Source organism: Hibiscus syriacus, unplaced genomic scaffold, assembly GCF_006381635.1.
Source record: "Hibiscus syriacus cultivar Baekdansim isolate YM2019G1 unplaced genomic scaffold, ASM638163v2 tig00116959_pilon, whole genome shotgun sequence".
Classification (NCBI taxonomy): Eukaryota; Viridiplantae; Streptophyta; class Magnoliopsida; order Malvales; family Malvaceae; genus Hibiscus; species Hibiscus syriacus.
Window position 1 is genome coordinate 1,585,484 of NW_024063485.1, and position 18,649 is coordinate 1,604,132.

The 18,649-nt window shown below is 35.7% G+C and overlaps 2 pseudogenes; both read left to right on the forward strand.

The window, feature by feature from the left end:
* The first annotated feature begins 383 nt into the window (after positions 1–383).
* On the forward strand, positions 384–7,749 carry LOC120189817 (annotated as a pseudogene).
* A 4,487-nt stretch (positions 7,750–12,236) lies between these two features.
* Positions 12,237–13,035, forward strand: LOC120189709 (annotated as a pseudogene).
* The last annotated feature ends 5,614 nt before the right edge of the window (positions 13,036–18,649 follow it).

Sequence of the window (18,649 nt, forward strand, 5' to 3'; positions counted from 1 at the left end):
TAAGTATCTAGGTTACTGGAAAAGTGAATGGCTCATCCCAATGTAAGTTTTTCCTTCCCCTAACTTAGGAGCTCTCTCCAACTTCTCTTACTAGACAAGAATCATGCACAAGGGATTACTAGCTGAATGTGGAAGTTTAGAAGACTTTAAAAACATTTCTTAAGCCTAGAAATCACTGAAAACAGACTAAATCCACCGACTCTCTTAAACCCCCACAAAATAGTTTATGATAACTATCACCAAACCTTGCAAAAAGGGTCTTGAAATGAAGTTTGAGATGAGTAGGTTAAGTTTCTCACCTTGTGGATGTTGAATAGAGTTTGAAATTCTATAAAGGTTGCACCTTTTAACTTGGGAGAGCTAGAGGAAGAGAAGAGCTTGAAATGAGGAAGAAGAAGAAGCCAAAGGTATAAAGAAAAATAGGGTATAGGAAATCAAGCGTGCTATCACCCAATTTTAATGGTTTTTAGCTTTTAATTTGAACAATGGTATAATTACTTTCTTGGTCCCTCTGATTTTGACTGCAAACTAAAATACCCTTTTTATCCACTATTGGGCTCAATCCAAGCCCAATTTCACTTGTTTTTGGGTCAAGGCTTCCCCACAGGTCAAATTACTTATCCCAAAGCCCATCTCGGGTTAGCCCAAACTCCTAACCCGAAATCCGGGGTGTTACAGGTTGATTTTCAAGAAACTTTCTCACCGGTAGCTAAGCAAGTTACAGTTCGATTGGTCATTGCTTTGGCAGTCATGTTTGACTGGCCATTATTTCAAATGGACGTTTTTCATTGCTTTAACAAGGTGACCTGAATGAAGAAGTTTAAATGTATGTACATGAGGGTTTTTACACCTAGGGGAGGTTTGTGTGTGTTAGTTGCGCAAATCTCTATACAGTTTGAAGCAGGCTTCACGTCAATAGAACTTGAAGCGAACAGAGTCTCTTGTGCAAAGTGAATGGATACCTACAGAGTTTGCAAGTCTACTCCATCTTTACTAAAAAGGAAATTGTCTGAATATATATGTTAAAGATTTTATTTTGTAATTATTTTTACGAAATTTTCATGTTGTGGTCTACACTCTCATTCTAAAATTCTGATATATGAATTGTTCATCAACTGCACCCTGGACTCTTCTTGTATATCCAACATCTTGTATATGCATGCTTACATCAGTATCTTCGACGTGGAAGCAGTCAATTTTGTTGTCGAAATATGTCTCTATACAAGTTCATCAATATCATCCATTCGAACGTTGACTTTAGCAGATATCCATGGTTGCATTTAATATGATTAAAATAATGATAAAAATAGGCCCTGTTCACACCATTTTGCCATTTGGCAGTGTGTTTAAACATTGCAAGAGGCTAATCAATTGGATGTTTAACAATAGAGTAGTTAAATAGATAAAGGGGGCATTTGGCGTGTAAAAACGACCGGTTCCATTGCAAAATATGCATGCATTGGAAGACTGAAACTCGATGAGGATCAAGCGACAGAGTAGTTGAGGAATGATTCATTCAGATTTCTTTAAAAACCAGTAATCACTACAGACTTGGTAAATCTTAAAAATGGAATTATTAAAGAACGATAATGGACCTGTTCAGTTCCTGCAATCTATAAATTGGCATTCTCTCAAATCAGATTTCTCATCCCTCATAAAGCAACAAATCTTAGAAGAATTGAATCAAGTTCAAAACTGCTGCTTGTTGGATCATAAACTTGATCCATTATGGGAACCTAAACCCAAACCCAAACTAAATTGATGTCATTACTTACATCATTTAATTAAAGATGTCATTGCTTACATCATTTAATTAATGATGTCATTGCTTACATCAATTTAGTTAGGTGAGAGTTAGATATTTGTTGAATTTGTAATGGTTTAAATTAGTTTATTTGTGTGGTGTAGGATTGTTCTTGAGTAGTATAAATACCCCTTCTCATTTTAGTTTTAAGCATAAAGAAAAATTAAGAGCTTCTAAGTGAGTGAAGAAGCAAAGTCTTATAAGAGTGAGTTGTAGTTCTTGTTTTCAAGTGAGAGTACTCTTGTAATATTTATTTGAGTTTCAATAAAAGTTGTTTGTGTGAGCGTTTTATTTCCAACAAAGTGGTATCAGAGAGAGTTGGAAAGATCGAAGGTCTCGACGAGAGGAATACGCCGCCGCCAGAATTTTCTCAATCTGAGTTCTGACGCACCGCCACGCACCGCCGGAAGACTGCTGCCAGAAAATCGAGTTGACTCACCGAGTTGAGCCGATTCAGCCGAGTTGGAGCCCTTGACCGAGGTGTCCAAGTCCCTCCAAAGTTTTTTTTCATCGTTCCGGATTCATCCGTGCAATCGGATTTTACAAAATCTCATTATATTGAGAGATATGGCAAATGGTATGGCACCATTCCAAGTTCGACACTCAACAACAACAACTACGACAATTGGAGTATCAAAATGAAGGCACTTCTTGGATCACAAGATGTGTGGGATCATAGAGAAAGGCTATAATGAGCCTGCGGATGATGATGTTTTTGGTACTCTTACACCAGATCAAAAGACAACTTTGAAGGATTCAAGAAAGAGAGACAGAAGGCTCTCTACCTCATCTATCAAGCATTAGATGATGATGGTTTTGAAAGATTTCAAGTGCAAGCTCTAGCAGGAAGCGTGGGAGAAGCTGCAAACCTCTTATAAAGGATCCGAGCAAGTGAAGAAGGTTCGTCTCCAAACATTAAGAGGTGAATTCGAATCCTTAAACATGAAAGCATCTGAGTCTATTTCAGATTATTTCTCAAGAGTAGTAGCTGTTTCTAATCAATTAAAAAGAAATGGTGAAAAGTTAGACGATGTGAGGATAATAGAGAAGATACTCCGTTCGTTGGATCCCAAATTTGAGCACATCGTCGTGACGATTGAAGAAACTAAAGACTTGGAAGAAATGAAGATCGAACAGCTCCAAGGATCATTGCAAGCATACGAAGAGAAGCATAAAAAGAAGCATGAGTTTACTGAGCAACTCCTCAAGTTGCAACTCAAGGATATGCATGAGAGCCAACGCAATGATAGAAACCAACGTGGCCAAGGCAGAGGTAGAGGCCATGGACGAGGTGGAAGTCGAGGTCGTGGACGAGGCTGGAATTACAACAATAACAATTCCAACAACAACTATGAGAAAGGAGAAAGCTCAACACGAGGCCGTGGAAGAATTAATCCAAACTCAAAGTATGACAAATCTCAAATTTGATGTTATAATTGTCAAAATTTGGGCATTATGCTTCAGAATGTAGAGCTCCCACAACAAAATTGAGGAGAAGGCCAATTACGTGGAGGAAAAGACAGATGGCAAAGAAACTCTTCTTCTAGCACGAAAGGAAACTGATGGTGGCCAAGCAAATTCCTGGTATCTTGACAGTGGTGCAAGCAATCACATGTTGGAAGGAAAGACATGTTTGTGGAGCTAGACGAGTCAGTAAGTGGAAATGTTTCGTTTGGAGATGATTCCACAATAGCAGTGAAAGGGAGAGGTAACATTCTTATCCGTTTGAAAGATGGGAGACATCAATTTATTTCAAATGTCTACTATGTGCCCAATATGAAAAGTAACATTTTAAGTTTAGGGCAACTAGTAGAGAAAGGTTATGATATCATATGAATAATTATAATCTTTCTATAAAAGATGATAAGAATAACTTCATTGCTAAAGTGCCGATGTCAAAGAATAGAATGTTCTTGATCAACATACAAAATGATGTTGCAAAGTGCCTGAAAGCTTGCTACAAAGATGCATCATGGCTTTGGCATCTTCGATTTGGGCATCTCAATTTTGGAGGTCTAGAGCTATTATCTAAGAAGGAGATGGTGAAAGGACTACCTCACATCAACCATCCTGACCAACTCTGTGAAGGGTGTCTAGTCGGGAAACAATTCAGGAAAAGCTTTCCAAAGGAGTCAGAGACAAGAGCTAAGAAGCCACTTGAGCTCATCCATACCGATGTGTGTGGACCGATCAAGCCAAGCTCTCTCGGTAACAATAACTATTTTCTTCTCTTCATTGATGATTTTTCAAGAAAAACCTGGGTATATTTCTTGAAACAGAAGTCAAAGTTTTTGAAGTCTTCAAGAAGTTCAAAGCAGCAGTGGAGAGAGAAAGCGGTAGAAAGATCAAAGCCATGAGATCCGATCGAGGTGGAGAATTTACTTCCAGGGAGTTTCAAGAGTTCTGTGAAGCAAATGGAATTCGTCGACCAATGACAGTTCCTAGATCCCCCAGCAAAATGGTGTGGCAGAAAGAAAGAATAGAACAATCCTCGACATGGCACGAAGCATGCTCAAAAGCAGAAACTACCCAAAGAATTTTGGGCGGAAGCAATATCGTGTGCAGTCTACTTGTCAAATCGATCTCCAACAAGAAGTGTATGGGGAAAGACACCGCAAGAGGCATGGAGTGGAAGAAAGCCTGGCATTTCCCTGAGAACCTTTGGAAGTATAGCCCATGTTCACGTACCAGACGAGAGAAGAACGAAGCTTGATGATAAAAGCGAGAGTTTATCTTCATCGGCTATGTGCTAATTCGAAGGGCTACAAGTTGTACAATCCAGACAATAAGAAGTTTGTGATTAGTCGAGATGTGATCTTCAACGAAGAAGGAGAATGGGATTTTAACTCTCATACAGATGACTTCAATTTCTTTCCTCAGTTTGAAGAAGATGAGCAGACATAAGGGAGCAACTAGATGAATCTCAACAAGAGCTTGCAACTCCACCCACTTCACCAACATCAATCACTCAAGGAGACTCATCACCTTCATCATCATCAAGTGGGAGTCAAAGTGAAAGAGTTGTGCAACGCACAAGAAGCCTTAGAGATCTCTATGAGGTAACTGAACGACAAGATAATCTTACATTATTTTGTCTGTTTGCCGATTGTGAACCAGTGAGCTTTCAAGAAGCGGTACAAGAAAAGAAATGGAGAGATGCGATGGACGAAGAAATCAAGGCCATCGAGAAGAATGACACATGGAAACTTACCTCACTTCCCAAGGGACATAAGGCGATAGGTGTCAAATGGGTGTACAAAACAAAGCAAAATGCCAAAGGAGAGATTGAAAGGCACAAGGCGAGGCTAGTTGCTAAAGGCTATAGTCAAAAGGCTGGAATTGACTATGATGAGGTATTTGCTCCTGTTGCTCGATTGGAGACTATCAGACTAATCATTTCTTTGGCAGCTCAAACAAGTGGAAGATACAACAGATGGATGTAAAGTCCGCCTTCCTAAATGGAGTTCTTGAAGAGGAACTTTACATTCAGCAACCATCAGGCTATGAAGTCAAAGGGCATGAAGACAAGGTGTTGAAGTTGAAGAAGGCTCTTTAAACGGCTAAAAGCACCAAGGGCATGGAATAGCCGAATCGACAAGTACTTCCAAGAGAATGGTTTCAACAAATGTCCCTACGAGCATGCTCTATATATCAAGATCAAAGATGAAGATATTTTGATCGTGTGCCTCTACGTGGACGATTTGATCTTCACTGGAAGCAACCCAAGCATGTTTAATGAATTCAAGGATGTGATGATGAAAGAATTCGAGATGACAGACATGGGGCTCATGGCGTACTACCTTGGCATTGAAGTTAAGCAAACAAAATGATGGAATTTCATTTCACAGGAAAGCTATGCAAAGGAGATACTGAAGAAGTTCAAGATGGAGAACTGTAAGCCAATAAGCACACCGCAGAATACGGGATCAAGATGACCAAACATGAAGAAGGCGAAGTGTAGATCCAACATTCTTCAAAAGTTTGGTAGGAAGTCTACGCTATCTAACTTGCACGAGACCCGATATTCTTCACGCAGTTGGATTGGTTAGTCGCTACATGGAATCCCCAACAACCATCCATTTTAAAGCTGCAAAGAGAATTCTTCGCTATCTGAAAGGTACAATTGACTTTGGCTTGTTCTATTCAGTTTTCTAATGATTACAAGCTTGTTGGATATAGCGATAGTGATTGGGGTGGAGACATAGATAATCGAAGGAGCACTACTGGATTCGTATTTTTCATGGGAGATATTGCATTCACATGGATGTCAAAGAAACAACCGATTGTCACATTGTCCACTTGTGAAGCGGAATATGTTGCTGCTACCTCATGTGTTTGTCATGCAATTTGGCTTAGAAATCTATTGAAGGATTGGTTTGATACAAGAAGAGCCTACCAAGGTTTGTGTCGACAACAAGTCAGCCATTGCCTTAGCGAAGAATCCAGTATTCCATGATCGAACTAAGCATTGATATTCGCTACCACTATATAAGGGAGTGTGTTGCAAGAAAAGATGTGGAAGTTGAATATTGAAGTCACAAGATCAGTTGCTGATATTTTTACCAGCCACTGACCAGCGAAGACTTCTTAAGATTAAGGAACCTACTAGGGGTCACGAGATCAAGTTTAAGGGAGGGTGTTGGATCATAACTTGATCCATATGGGAACCTAAACCCAACCCAAAACTAAATTGATGTCATTACTTACATCATTTAATAAAGATGTCATTGCTTACATCATTTAATTAATGATGTCATTGCTTACATCAATTTAGTTAGAGTTAGATATTGTTGAATTGTAATGGTTTAAATTAGTTTATTTGTGTGGTGTAGGATTGTTCTTGAGTAGTATAAATACCCTTCTCATTTTAGTTTTAAGCATAAAGAAAAATTAAGAGCTTCTAGTGAGTGAAGAAGCAAGTCTTATAAGAGTGAGTTGTAGTTCTTGTTTTCAAGTGAGAGTACTCTTGTAATATTTGTTTGAGTTTCAATAAAAGTTGTGTTGTGTGAGCGTTTATTTCCAACTGCTTACAACAATGAAAGGTTGGATTCCTTGTAGCATTAGTCCTATTGGCTTTGGCTTCCAAACTTGCCTCAGCATCAGATCCCAGCCCTCTTCAGGATTCTGCGTAGCAGTCAATGATTCTAAAGATGGCGGTGTGTTCTTTAATGTTTGTTTTCTTTGAACCTTCATCTTTGCAGTATATTCGTCTCGACTGATCGAGTTGAAGTGTCAAAACTAGTGAAGTGTTAACAAATTATTTCTTTTGAATTTATGCAGTTTTTGTAATGGCAAGTTGTGCAAGGACCCGAAGCTTGCTGTCGCAGAAGACTTCTTCCTTCCAGGCTTAATATTCCAGGAAATACATCAAACCCAGTAGGATCCATGGTCACTCCAGCCAATGTTGAAAAATTACCAGGGCTGAACACTCTTGGCATTTCTCTTGTTCGAATCGACTATGCACCTTACGGAGCCTAAACCCTCCTCACACCCACCCTCGTGCCACGAAATTCTAGTCGTCGTGGAGGGCACTCTTTACGTCGGCTTCGTTACATCCAACCCGAGAACCGTCTCTTCACAAAGTCTTGTACCCGGAGATGTCTTTGTATTCCGGTCGCCTCATCCACTTCCAGTTCAACATAGGGCACACCAAGCAGTTGCCTTTGCTGGTCTCAGTAGCCAAACCCAGGTGTTATCACCATTGCAAAATGCAGTGTTCGGCTCAGACCCGGCAATCAATCCCGATGTTCTTGCCAAGGCCTTCCAGCTCGATAAGAATATCGTTAAGCAACTTCAGTCCCGGTTCTGGTGGGATAACAACTAGACGAATAAATTTCTGAACCCCATGAAACCTACATAGTAGGCTAGCTAATTATTTTCTGGATAATGTTGGACTTGTTTCTGTCGTTGAATTCAGTATTCCTAGTTGAAATATTCAGAAATAAACAAGTTTCTTGTGTACTTTGCTTTTGGTCGTATACTAATATGGTCTTTCAATGGCAATTTATTAGTCAGCTTTTTTTATAAAATTATCTATTGATCTTTAATGTTTACTGTCAAAATTCTTCACTACATATATAATTCTTAAAAAGGTAGACTTCCTCTATTAGACGAAAGCGTAAATTACACGTTAATATCTAAACTATCAATTTTTAGAAATAAAATGTCGATTCAACTTAAACGATACGTCCAAATCGCGACCTAATAACTAGTGTGACCCGAAAAATAGATTACAAACAAACAATAAACCTATTTAAAAAAAATAAATCTCAAAATTTGGAAATAAAATGTTTTTCCTAAATATTCTAAGAACTAAATAAATTCCATTTTAATAGTGGGTGACCAGTATGAAATCAAAACTAAACATCAAGTACGAAATATAATAATTTAAATGGGGTGCTAAATGTGTATTTTTACCTTTTATTATATTAAATCCATGTGATAAACATAAATGATTTGATATAACATTAAATATATAATATTGCAAAATTAATTTTAAGTCCCTAAAATTGTCAAAGCTTTAAAATGAGTCTTTAAGTTCAAAACATATTAAAAATATCATTCAAATACTTTAGAATAATTTTCAAAGTCTTAAATTTCTCAAAATGTCAAAAACTAACTTTTTAAACAAGTATTGACAATAAGTTTTGAAACTTTCTACAAGAGTTTCAAAATTTTCCAAAACAGTAGCCCAAAAAGTTTGAAAGCTTTCCTGTATATTTGAAACTATCTCAAGAGTTTTGAAACTTTCCTTAAAGCTTCGATACTTTGGGTCCAACGGTCATATTTTTCAATTGCTCTTTCATAGAGTTTTGAAAGTTTGTATGCATGTAGCCTTAAATGCGCGAATTTAATGCTTCAAACGACTCCAAACTCCCTCTAACACCTAAACAACTAAAAAATCAATGACAACATATAAAAGGTGTCTTCAAACAACCAAGAAAAGGCAAGAAAGCTATTCCAACAATCAAAGAACATTTAGAGCCAAATTTGTATTCAACTTTGTCTTTTTTACATAGAATACTATTCCGTTCTTTGTATTACTCATTCTAGTGTTCTTGGGTGTGTGAGAGCTTCAATTTTCACACATTCTATCTTGTTAGGATATTCAAAAGTTTTTTTTCTTTGTAATTTATTCTTAGGAAGGGTTGTACACTTGAGACTTTAGGGTATAAGTCTAAGTGTGTTGTAAGGTTAAACCTTGTCCTAAAAGGTTAGAACAAATTAGTGGGTTTGTTGATATCCTTAGTGTGGAAGCTAAGGTAGTAGATGTAGACTTGATTGAAGAAGTTGAAAAAATCTAAAATTGTTTGTGTCAATGTTTCATTTTCCTGCAAATTTAAGACTCAAACTCATGCTCGAAAATACCCTATTTGGGCTCAAATTTAACACTCAAACTCACCCAACTATTTTATTGAGGTCTCCAATCATTATTAATGTTTTATGAGATATAACAAGCTTTATGCTTGTTAAATACACCAAACATGGAATCTACCATGAATGCTCAACATGCTCCATAACTTAACTCTTAAGCCCATATTAGTGTTTCCATCTCATCCCAGCCACCAGACAATCTCAGCCGTTAGATCTGGCAAGATCCAACGGTCCAGAAGCTTCCAGATGAAAACCCTAGGGTATCATAACCCTAGGACCACACGACCGTCGCTGCTTCCAGAACATCCACAGCTGCCATGCCTCTGCCAAGTGGTCCAACACCCCACTGCGGACGCCTCCACCGCCATTGTCGACACTCCTTTTCCACGACACCAATCGAAGCTTCCAGAAGAGCCATTATAGCCGCACACGTCGCTCTAACGGTGAGTCACCACTAGAGGTTCGGTGACTCACCAAACTTCCACCCTTGGGACCGGTCCGATGAGAGCCTCGGTGGTGGCTATAAAACCACCAATCCTGCAGAAGAAAAAAGAAACAGATAACGAGCAAGAACAAAACAAAAATATAGGAACAAGGCACGACAGAAAGCAACCAACGACAGACATACCAAAACCAAACACCATCAAAGAAGAAAAGAGAATGAGAATTTCCGTAGCCCCTCTGATTTTGTAATCTTTACAAAATAGTCACTACAAGTTATTTTTATTTATTTTAATTTGGTATTCAAATTTCTATTTATTATAATTTAGTCCCTAGCCATGTTTATATAATATTTAGGATAAATAATTATTTTAGTCCCTTATAGTCTTATAAATTTTATTTTAACCCAAATAATTAATATTTCTGGCTAAATTACACTGTAGACCTCTAGATCTTATGATATTTCGAATTAGAGCACTAAGTTTAAATATTTTACATTTTAATCACTAATTTTAATAGTTTTATTTTTAGCTACAAGTTTTATTACTTTTTTATTTTAATCCTATTGTTTTAATTTTTTATTTTAGTCACTATTTAATTGCAATTTAATTTGTATTATATCATTTTAATTTCAACCAGTTTAAATTATTACTTTAATTATTATGTTATTATTATGCAATCATATAAATATATAATATATAATATTTATTTACTTATATATATATATATATATATATATTAAATAAAAATCCTATTTATAAATTTAATTTTTATATAAATTACTTTTAGGAAAATAATCATATTTTAACATGTATTTTTAAAAGGGTTGTCTTAAAGCATCTAGAAGTCATTTTCTGATATTCTTAAATAAATAAATATCCTATTTTTATAAATTATATATTAATTTATTTTAATTATTTTTAGAGAAATGTTTTATTAATTTTAGAAATGGGTTGTCTTAAAGAACCTAGAAGTCCTTTTCTAATATTCTTAAATAAATAAATATCCTATTTTATAATTATACATTAATTTTTTTTATTTTTAGAGAAATATTTTATTAATATTATTTATTTTTTTTATATTAAGAAATGGGCTGTCTTAAAGCACCTAGAAGTCATTTTCTGATATTTCTAAGTAAATAAATATCTTATTTATAAAATATAAATATTTTCTTAAAATTATACTAATAAATTTGATATAAGAATTAGAATTAAATATTTTTTTTGAATTCTTAAATTTCCAATAATAGAGACAATTTATAATTAATAAGTACTAATTTTGGGCGTTATAGGGGTGCTAATCATTCCCTAAACGTAACCTACCACGAATCCTTTTTTATTAAAATTTTTTTGTTATACGCAGATCAGTTTCTCTTTTAAATTATTTTCTTAAAAATTATTTTAAAAGATTGTTTTTAGGTATTTGGCCTATCTAACCCAAAAAGGTCAATGGCGATTCCCAAAATATTTTTTACTAAAATCATTTATTTATTCATTTTAATTTTCCCGTCAAGTAAAAATTCATACCCGGGCAAAAACCGATTACGACAGATTATATTTTCTTTTGAGAAAAAAATGCAGAAGGGAGATATCAAAAGACTATGTACGAACCTTGGATCAACAAGCAGATTGCTAACAAAAGGACTAGGGGTTAGTCAACATAGGTATTTGATGACCAAGTTGGGGGTAAAGGATGTATATCACCCACGAACATGAGGGAGAGTGTTGAAGGGTGACAATTATAATCAGCTGTGTTGGTTGAAGGGTTAGTTAGAGTAATTAAAAAGCTAAGTACTGCTATAGAAAGTTGTAAACAAATTGATATGTAGATAAGTAGTTTTCATTACTTCATTTTTGTTCTACTGCTTACACGTTGACTACAATCTTAATATCATTTTCCGAATCATGATGAGTCCTAACCTGACTTGATCAGGGTCATTTTCTCTATTAGATATTCGAGCGCTTTTTTATTAAAAGTTTTAGAGATGAGTTGAGATCTTAGGTGAAACTCGAATTGTCTGAATATATTTGTTTGTTTAAAAAATAATGTTAATTATTTTTATGAAAGTTTCATGTTGTGGTCTACACGTTATATTTTAAATTTCTGATATGTGAATTGTTCATAAAGTGCTACCCTGGCCTTTCTTTTATATCCACATCCTCTATATGCATGCTTACATCATAATCCTCGTGGAAATAGTCAATTCAGTCGTCAGTGTATTTGAACATTGCAAGAGGCTAATCAATTGGAGGTTATTTTTTTTTTCTCTTAAAGTCAATGGAGTAGTTAAATAGATAGAGGCGGCATTTAGTGTGTAAAAACGACCGGTTCCATTGCTAAATACTTATGCATTGGAAGACTGAAAACTCGATGAGGATCAAGCCACAGAGTAGTTGAGGAATGATTCATTTAGATTCTTTAAAAACCAGTAATCACTACAGACTTGGTAAATCTTAACTATTTTCCTCTTTAAAAATGGAATTATTAAAGAATGATAATGGACCTGTTCAGTTCCTGCACTCTATAAATTGGCATTCTCTCAAACCAGATTCTCACCCCTCATAAAGCAACAAATCTTAGAAGAATTGAATCAAATTCAAGACTGCTGCTTACAGTAATGAAAGGTGATGGATTCGTTGTAGCGTTAGTCCTGTGGCTTTGGCTTCCAAACTTGCCTCAGCATCAGATCCCAGCCCTCTTCAGGATTTCTGTGTAGCAGTTAATGATGCTAAAGATGGCGGTGTGTTCTTTAATGCTTTGTTTTCTTTGAACCTTCATCTTTGCAGTATATTTGCCTCGACTGATCGAGTTGAAGTGTCAAAACTAGTGAAGTATTAACACATTATTATTTTTGCATTTATGCAGTTTTTGTAAATGGCAAGTTGTGCAAGGACCCGAAGCTTGCCGTTGCAGAAGACTTCTTCCTTCCAGGGCTTAACATTCCAGGAAATACATCAAACCCAGTAGGATCCATGGTCACTCCAGCCAATGTTGAAAAAATACCAGGGCTGAACACTCTTGGCATTTCTCTCGTTCGAATCGACTATTCACCTTACGGCGGCCTAAACCCTCCTCACACCCACCCTCGTGCCACCGAAATTCTAGTCGTCGTGGAGGGCACTCTTTACGTCGGCTTCGTTACATCCAACCCGGAGAACCGTCTCTTCACAAAGTCCTGTACCCGGAGATGTCTTCGTGTTCCCGGTCGGCCTCATCCACTTCCAGTTCAACATAGGGCACACCAATGCAGTTGCCTTTGCTGGTCTCAGTAGCCAAAACCCAGGTGTTATCACCATTGCAAATGCAGTGTTCGGCTCAGACCCGGCAATCAATCCCGATGTTCTTGCCAAGGCCTTCCAGCTCGATAAGAATATCGTTAAGCAACTTCAGTCCGGTTCTGGTGGGATAACAACTAGAGGAATAAATTTCTGAACCCGTGAAACCTACATAGTAGGCTTGCTAATTATTTTCTGGATAATGTTGGACTTGTTTCTGTCGTTCAATTCTGTATTCCTAGTTGAAATATTGAGAAATAAACAAGTTTCTTCTGTACTTTCTTTTGAACGTATAATAATATGGTCCCTGGTAAGCAATTTGCAGTTAATTCTTTTGAAACAGGTTGGCCAACTTCTCTCGGAATCCTTTCATTTCAAAAGAAAAACGTATGATTAGTAAGAAATTGCGGTTAAAAAATATTAAGCTTTTTAGCTAAAAATTCTAAAAATTAAATAAAGTAAATTTAAGTTGGAAATTTAGATTAAGTATTTTTGAAATATTACTTGCAAAGCTGCCTTTGAAATACTCAAGGCTGCAAAGTGTCAGGCACCTGTTTTAGCATTGCCTAATTTCACTAAAGGGTTCTGTTTGGAAACAGATGCAAGCTCTAAGGGAATTGGACCAGTTTTATCTCAGGAAGGCAGACCAGTGGCCTATCTCAGCAAGGCCTTAGGACCTAAACAACTAGATCTGTCCATTTATGAAAAGGAGTATGAATATTTTTTTATTAAGTAGGTTTTCTTTACATTGCAATTTCAATGAACTTAAATAAGAAAAATCTTCTCCACTACTTTCTCGAGCTTAATCTATATCGTTTTCAAGATTTCTTCATCCCATTTTGTTTTTCTTTAAAGCTGAGATAATTTCTTAATATATTATACGATAAACTACACGTTTAATATCTCAACTATTACTTTTGTTATGTTTGCTTAACCAGTTGTTTTTTCAAAATTATACGCATAGTTTTAATTTCATTTCTATCTTTCCCTTTAAAAAATAACGGTGATGTTGATGTATCACCATAAGATAATGACACATTGTCATTGAAAACAAAACCAAAAAATGACATTACAACAGTTCTGTTAATTTTTTAACAGTGGGTGATTAATATGAAACAAAAACTAAACATTAAGTACGATTTAAAAAAAAATAGTTGGGTGACCAAAATAAAACAACAGTGATAAATGGGGTGCTAAATTTGTATTTTAACCTTTTAATATATTAAATCCATTCGATTTTACTTTTTAGATTGAGTTTTGATAATTTTAATTAAAGTTTTAAATTCTTAAAAACATTCTAACATATCACTATGAAAATGGTAATCTTTTTTTGGGCCGATAATTACATAATATTAATTTAGTCATTACCATCAAGACCTGCATTATCATTGTTTCTATTAGATGTAACATCTTCATGTTCAACAATTAATTCGTGAAAAAGATAATTTCTTTGTCATATACAATGTTCTTTCTAGTTGACTGATTATTGTAACTTTCGTATTTTGTTGAATTCATATTTGATATCAAATAAGGGTAAATGTTTTTGGTTTAATTGAATTTGTTCAAAGATTTCAAAAGTAGTTCAAAGTCCATTAAACAAGAATTTGAACATAAAAGGGTTTATCGATAAATAGTATCGATAATGTTCTTACAGTATTGATACTACATAAATAGTACCAAAGCCAAAGGTAAGAGAAATATCTATATTCTCATGGTCAAGGACAACAATTATAATTGACAATTTTTTTTAATATAACAAGGGAAGTATCTATATTTCCTGTGCCGGGAAATTTTATTTCGTATCTTATTAAGTCCCCAATGGCTCCAAACTTCCTCCAACGACTAGAAACTGTTACAACATCATTCCATCTTATAAAAATAAGTCAAGAACACTTGAAAAAGCTCACAACACCTATCCAAGTAAAATAGATCAAGAGAAAAGCCCTTTCATTTTTTATTTTTCATTTTCTCTTGTACATAGTGTTTGTAACTCCCTAAATTATAAATTAGTAGTTTTTGGTTAACCCGAGTGTGTTCGGATAAATTCGACTACACATCAAGAAGCCCTGGTTAATTTAAAACTCTCTCCTTCTTCAGTTGTGGTTTGAGAAAAAAGTGGATGCTTGACAGACCTACATCCCTAGATCGAATTTGCTAAGGTAAGGAAAACAACTAGCACTTTTAGAGCTTTTATTCAAGCTCTCAATCTTAAAGTTTGGCCATGGTGGTTAAGTGGGATTTTTGGAAGGGTTTTGTGTTATAGAGCTTGAGAGTGGCTCTAAATCATTTATAAACCATATAAATATGTTCTTCTCTAATAAGCCTTTAGATGAGTTAATAACAAATTTCCTTTATTGTTATTAGAGAAAGAAGTGGAAGAAATCTTTAAGGTTAAGGACAAGGAGAAGTTGATTTTTGGATGATCTTTGAGGACACTTTCTAGCAGATAGTATCAAGGTAACACACCTCTAACACTCCTATAACACTTGTAGAGTAGTACGAGTGTGTTTTCTTGTACGTGTTCATGAAGCATATTGGTTGCATTGAGTTCATAGATTTGAATAGGAATATTGATGTTGTTCGTACATAAAGAAATAACCTTTTATGATCATTTGAACCTACATAAGCTTTAAACAGTCTTTGGGGACTTTTTGAGGGTTTTAAGAGTTATTTTTTAGAGTTTCACTCTTAAAAATAGGGTATTCTTAATTTAGGGTTTCGATACTATACGAACAATATTGACACTGTTCGTCTAATAGGAAAAAGTCAATAGTGGTTGCTAGGTAGTATCGTTACCTCGTTCTTTAGGTATGGATATTATTTATAGGGTATCGATACTGTAACACCTTAATTTTTTCCTCAAGCTAGAAACTTTAGGATTTGGGAATTTTTCCCTAAATCCCTAAATTATTTTTCGTGACCGATTTGAAAATTTTGGAAAACTTGATGCAAGTCTTATGAACCCTAGAAAGTCTGAGGTCTAACTTTATGATTAAAGTGATTTATTTTTAGTAACAATTCATTTACCCATCTTTTTCACCCATGCGTCGCTCCTGTATTTTTTCTATTTCTCTTTCGATACTTCACCATCACTACTAATCTTATTCCTTCAATTGTTTCATCGTTGGGTCGTTGTTGTGACAAAAAAGATCATCGGTAAGTCGTTCGACCACATCCCTTCACTCTTCTCCCCACTATTTTATCATGCATCGCAGTTCAATACCACAAAAGGGGGAATTCTAGACCTCCTCGTCGTCGTTTAATGTGTCACAGTTGTCCATGGTCATTTTATGGTGGACCACTATTTTATGACCTTTACCCTTATGGTGGACCCCACTTTGTATGGTGTGGTTTGATTGTAGATAGTGTGGTTATGGGTAACCCACTTTTCGGATGGTGTGGTAGGAGTACGAATGGGCGCATAAGAATTTACATAACATTCAAATCTATGATCATCACTGTTTGATTTGGGCTATGAATTTTATTGATTTATTCATATTATGTTATAAATTGTGTTTGTTTGCACTTAAGAGACACACTAAATTTTATTTCAGATACTCAGAATTAGATGAACTGATACTTGGTTGGTTTTGTCATTATTTTTCTGAAGAACTATTATGTCGTCGTGGAGGGCACTCTTTACGTCGGCTTCATTACATCCAACCCGGAGAACCGTCTCTTCAAAATCATTAACTTCTAGTTTAATATAGGGCACATCAATGCAGTTGAATCAATATTTAGAATATTGGAGTTGAAATCACTGAACATGTTCCCTTCGAATTCATCAGGTGTTTCATCGGAAACTTTACTTTCTTTGTGGATAATCTACCAAACACTATTCACTAGAAAGGTTTATGGAAGGTAATGGGTCGTTATGGTGAGGTTTTGAGTGTTTTTATTCCAAAGAAGAGGAGTCGAGCAGGCACTAGGTTTGGTTTCGTAAAACTTTGTAATACGATAGAAGCTGAAAGAGTTAGGGAACGGTTGAATGGTCTTATGGTGTACGGTAGTCGCATCTTAGTGAGTTTTTCCAAGTATATTTTGAAGGTCCCAAAGGATAAATGTGTTCATAGTAAGATGACATGGAAATCAAAAATTTTGAGATCAACCTTAAATGAAAAAACATAAAGTACGAAGGCTGGCCAAGTGGGAGCATCCAGAAAGGAAATTTTGGGTCATGTTGATGAGGGGGAAGTAAGAAAGTTGAGGAGATATTTGGTTGGAGTTATGGCTGGTGTATGTAGTATTGGGAGTATCGTTGATAGATTACAAAACTGGGGCTAAGGGGAAATTAAAGTTCAAAGATTACGTGGGAACTCCTTTCTTCTTACCATTGAGGATGAAGATTTGTTTATCATGCTTGAAGACCTTTAGTTGTCTTACTTGAAGGAGATTTTCATGGATATTATGCTTTGGACAGAGTCTATATGTCAATAGGAAATAGTTGTATGGATAGAGATAGTTGGATTACCACTGCATTGCTGGAATGAAATCACTTTGAAGATATTAGCTGGCTCTTGGGGTAGATTTGAAGCTTTTGGAGAAAATGTAAATCATCATATAGATTGTGAAAATGTTAATATGTTGATATCTACTTCGTTGGAAGCTCAGATTGATGAAGTTATTGATTTAGTGGTGGAGAATATGAAGTTTGATGTCCGAGTACTTGAAGTAGGGATGGTGGATCATTCATTAGTTAAATTGAATAAATCTGAAATATTTAAGAAAAAAAGTTTGAGGATGAGAATGATGGAGTAGAGTTTGGGGCTGATAAAGATGGTGTTTCAATGGTAAATATGTTCATTGATCTATCAGAGGCATCTGCATCGGGAAGTTATGATGATAATAAAGGGACTCCCAAATCCAGAGGCGGCGTATTTATTGTTGTGTGTTCTGAAGAAAGGCTAGGAGGTTGTAGTAATGATATTGTTGGGAAGCCGATCGAGGTCGGTTATGGTTTCAAAGAAGGTACGGAGAGAGTCGGTTTTCAAATTTAAGATCACTCTAATCACATGGGGTTTCAAGGAGTGGATGTTGATGGGGGTAGGGATTAAGGTTTTAGGCTTAAATGTGGTTAAGTCTATTAAAGACGGGGTTACAATGATGGAGGATAGAGTTATGGATGTAGGGGCTATTGAAGGCTCACCAGAAATTGGGCTTCCACGAGGGATGGGCTTATCGGTTGAAGCTGTAATGGATTTAAATAGTGTAGTCTAGTGATGGAATCAATTTGGGTTCTGTTAACTCAAGTGAAAAATGTAATTCAATTATAAAGAAGAAAGCAAAAAATGAGCATTTTGGGGGTGATTTCGAAGAGGTGTCGTTCTTGCTAGATCTTTCCATTAGAAAAAAAATAAGAAGATGAATAAATTCAGTTCTCTATTTGATATTCAGGACAAAGTCCTATCGAAAGATGAGAGAAGAAGAAGAGATCAGGCTTCGAAGAGATTCAATTTGAAGAAGACTGATCTAATCTCCTCAAAATTATCAAGTAGATCTCTTTCAGATTCTGTTTTAAAGAAAATGTGGGTTGCTACTACTTTTGAAGTGGAGAAGACATTGTAATTAGGTAAGAAACTTGGAATTAAGTTTGTTGGTCCTGAAAGTGAGGGTCTCAAGGAGTTAGTGTCGTTAGAAATGTGTTGAGGGTAGTGAGTGAGTCGTATGGCATGCGTAAGGTTTTATGCGATTGGACTTTGAGGACCTTGTCGTGGAAATTAAGAGGTCCTGGAGTAGAAAATTTAGGGTTCTATGT